Source organism: Apium graveolens, chromosome 9, assembly GCF_009905375.1.
Source record: "Apium graveolens cultivar Ventura chromosome 9, ASM990537v1, whole genome shotgun sequence".
Classification (NCBI taxonomy): domain Eukaryota; kingdom Viridiplantae; phylum Streptophyta; class Magnoliopsida; order Apiales; family Apiaceae; genus Apium; species Apium graveolens.
In genome coordinates, this window is record NC_133655.1 from 229660492 (window position 1) to 229664733 (window position 4242).

Sequence of the window (4242 nt, forward strand, 5' to 3'; positions counted from 1 at the left end):
TGGTCAGCTACTTGATTCTCAGTTCTTTTCTATCTTTGATCTCTAACTCAAATTCCTGAAGTAAAAGCACCCAACGAATGAGTCTCTGCTTCGAATCCTTCTTAGAAACCAGATAGCGAATAGCTGCATGATCAGTGAATACTGTTACTTTCGTACCAAGCAGATAAGATCGAAATTTCTCAAAGCCAAAGACTATAGCCAAAAGCTCCTTCTCAGTAGTGGTGTAGTTCAATTGGGCACCATTTAAAGTCTTACTCGCATAGTAGACCACATGGAAAAGATTTTTCTTGCACTGTCCCAGAACTGCACCTACCGCATAATCACTCGCATCACACATCATCTCAAATGGTTCTGTCCAATCTGGTACTGTAATGACTGGTGCCGTGATCAAACTCTCCTTGAGAGTCTCGAATGCTGCCAAACATTCATCATCAAATTTAAAAGGCACATCTTTCTCAAGCAAATTGCACAACGGCTTAGATATCTTTGAAAAGTCCTTGATGAATCGCCGATAAAAACCCGCATGACCAAGAAAACTACGGATTCCTTTCACAGAATTAGGTGGGGGAAGATTTTCAATGACTCCCACCTTGGCCTTGTCCACCTCCAGACCCTTGCTAGAGACCTTATGCCCAAGGATAATGCCTTCACGCACCATAAAATGACATTTCTCCCAATTAAGCACCAAATTAGTTTCCACGCATCTTTTGAGTACGGCGCGCAGATTATTCAAACATTCATCATATGAGTGTCCAAAGACGGAGAAGTCATCCATGAACACTTCGACGTTATTTCCAATTATGTCAGAGAATATAGCCATCGTACATCTCTGAAAAGTGGCCGGGGCGCCATATAACCCAAACGAAACTCTGCGAAAAGCAAATGTGCCAAATGGACAAGTGAAGGTAGTCTTTTCCTGATCCTCTGGTGTAATACAAATCTGATTATACCCGGAATAACCATCCAGAAGACAAAAATACTCATGACCCGCCAATCTGTCAAGCATCTGATCAATAAATGGAAGGGGGAAGTGATCCTTCCTTGTGGCTTTGTTCAATTTTCTATAATCCATGCATACTCTCCATCCTGTAACTGTTCGAGTAGGGATGAGCTCATTCTTTTCATTTGCGACCACAGTGATACCTCCCTTCTTAGGTACACATTGTACGGGGCTCACCCACGAGCTGTCAGAAATAGGATAAATGATGCCTGCATCTAGCCATTTCAGAATTTCTTTCTTCACCACCTCCTTCATGATGGGATTCAGTCTTCGCTGCTGTTCCATAGTTGGCTTACTACCTTCCTCTAGCAGAATTTTATGCATACAATATGAAGGACTTATCCCCTTGATGTCTGCTATAGTCCATCCTATAGCCGATTTGAATTCTCTCAAAATCCTTAAGAGCTTGTCTTCCTCACTACCTGAAAGGTCAGATGAAATAATAACAGGTAACGTAGATGAGTCACCTAAAAAAGCATACCTCAAGTGTTTAGGTAATGGCTTGAGCTCCAAGGTAGGTGCTTCCTCTATTGATGGTTTGAGCTTCCCTTCAGCGTTCTTGAGGTCAGAAGTACCAAGAGATTCAAATGGTATGTCCAGCTTTCGCTTCCAGAGAGAAGCATTCAGATATTGTAATTGCTCGTTGCTATCTTCATCATCGCTGTCAAAATCCCCCACTAAGGCCTTTTCCAATGCATCAGACATTAGCATGTGATCGAGTTCCGAAGTAACCGCAGAATCAATCACATCCACTTTTAAGCACTCCTCATCTTCTGTAGGGAATTTTATTGCCTTGAATACGTTGAAGGTCACATCCTGATCTTGGACCCGCATAGTAAGTTCACCTTTTTGCACATCTATCAAGGTACGGTCAGTAGCCAAGAAAGGCCTCCCCAAGATTATGGGAATCTTCTTATCTTCCTCAAAATCCAGAATAACAAAATCTACTGGAAAGAAGAGCTTATCCACTTTGACGAGCACATCCTCAACTATGCCCCTTGGGTAAGTAATGGAACGGTCAGCCAATTGTAGCGACATGTATGTGGGTTTTGGATCAGGTAGATCCAGCTTTTTAAAGATCGACAACGGCATCAGATTAATGCTTGCTCCCAAATCACAAAGGCACTTGTCAAACGTCAGATTGCCAATTGTGCAAGGAATGGTGAAGCTCCCTGGATCTTTCAGTTTTGGTGGTAACTTTTGTTGCAGAACAGCGCTGCATTCTTCCGTGAGAGCAACGGTTTCAAGTTCATCCAGTTTCACCTTCCTTGAAAGAATAGTCTTCATAAACTTCGCATAACTAGGCATTTGTTCAAGAGCTTCAGCGAAAGGTATATTGATGTGAAGTTTCTTGAACACCTCCAGAAACTTCCCGAACTGTCTATCCAGCTTTTGTTGCTGCAATCTCTTAGGAAAAGGTGGTGGAGGATAGAGCTGTTTCTCCCCTGTATTAGCCTCAGGCAGAGTGTGTTCAACAGTAGTCTTCCTTGGTTCCGCCGCTTTCTCCTTTTGCTTAGATTCTTCACCTCTAATTTCAGCTTCTAATTCTTTTGCCTTTTCAGCATCAGCTACTTTTCCAGACCTTAAGATAATAGCCTTGACTTGCTCTTTAGCTTCCTTCCTGCCTGGTACTTCCGTGTCACTGGGAAGAGTGCCAGGTTGACGATTGAGCACTGCATTGGCTAATTGACCGATTTGATTTTCCAAGGTCTTGATAGAAATCGCCTGACTCTTGCACAACAGCTTAAGTTCCTCAAAATCAGCACTAGTAGGTGCAACTGCACTTCCCTGTTGAGGATATGATTGCCTTGTAGCATACTGCTGTGGTTGCTGGAATCCAGGTGGATTAAACTGTTTACTCACTCCTTGCTGATATGGTGGCTGAATAGCATTCTGATTATTCCCCCAGCTGAAATTTGGATGATTTCTGTTGTTAGGATGATAGGTCGCTGGCACAGGCTGCTGTTGTCGCTGATAATTATTCACATACTGAACAGATTCGTTTACAAGAGAACACTGATCCGTAGCATGAGAACCTGCACAAAGCTCACAAACCATAGCTATTTGATTAACTCCATACGTAGCCAAAGAATCAACCTTCATTGATAGCGCTTGGAGCTGGGCTGCAATAGCGGTGGCTGCATCAACTTCCAGAATACCTGCTACCTTGCCTGACATCATCCTCTGAGTTGGGTTTTGATGCTCATTTGCAGCCATCGTCTCTATAAGATTATACGCCTCAGTATAGCTTTTAGCCCATAAGGCTCCTCCAGCTGCTGCATCGAGCATGGGCCGAGATTGGGCCCCCAAACCATTATAGAAACCAGTGATCACCATCCAATCCGACATTCCATGATGTGGACATTTTCTCAACATTTCCTTGTAGCGTTCCCAAGCCTCGCACATAGATTCTGTAGGTTGCTGCGCAAACTGAGTAAGAGCACTCCTCATAGCAGCAGTCTTTGTCATTGGATAAAACTTCACCAGAAACTTTTGCGCAAGATCTTGCCACGTAGTGATGGACCCAGCTGGTTCAGAATGTAACCAGTCTTTAGCCTTATCCCTCAGTGAGAATGGGAAAAGCCTCAACTTGATAGCCTCATCAGTCACGCCATTATACTTAAAAGTGCTGCAGATCTCGACAAAATTCCTTATGTGCATGTTGGGGTCTTCAGTTGCCGCTCCTCCAAAAGAAACAGAATTCTGCACCATCTGAATAGTGCCCGGCTTGATTTCAAAGGTGTTCGCTTGTATAGCCGGATGAATGATGCTTGACTGAATGTCATCAATTTTAGGCCGAGAAAAATCCATAAGAGCTGGATCAGCTTGAACAATACGATCTCCCATGTTTACTGGTTCTTTCTGCTCAGTTCCTGAATCCGAATCCTCAAAATCTAACTTCTCTGGAATATCAAGAACTTCGTCTGTCTCCTCAGCTGTATCTAAAGTCCTCATGCGAGCACGAGAACGAGTTTGCATAAACGCTTGCTAAAGTACCTGAAACACAACCAGAAAAAATAAGTAACTACTACGTCCTAATCACTGAGTCCTAATGACCAATGATGGTAAGTACATAAACTAAACAAATACGCCGAGTCCCCGGCAGCGGCGCCAAAAACTTGTTAGGGCGAAAACACGCGCTAATATTCACGCAAGTATACGCGTTCGCAAGTAATATAGAATACTTTCTAGTTCGTTCCCTCAGAGACTCAGACTAAATTATTGTCTAATTAAACTCACTC

General features: G+C 43.2%; 1 non-coding gene across 1 annotated transcript; it reads left to right on the forward strand.

The window, feature by feature from the left end:
- Positions 1–3347: 3347 nt before the first annotated feature.
- On the forward strand, positions 3348–3454 carry LOC141687892 (small nucleolar RNA R71). The gene has a single exon (XR_012561371.1). It is a non-coding gene; the product is annotated as a small nucleolar RNA R71 (small nucleolar RNA).
- Positions 3455–4242: the final 788 nt, after the last annotated feature.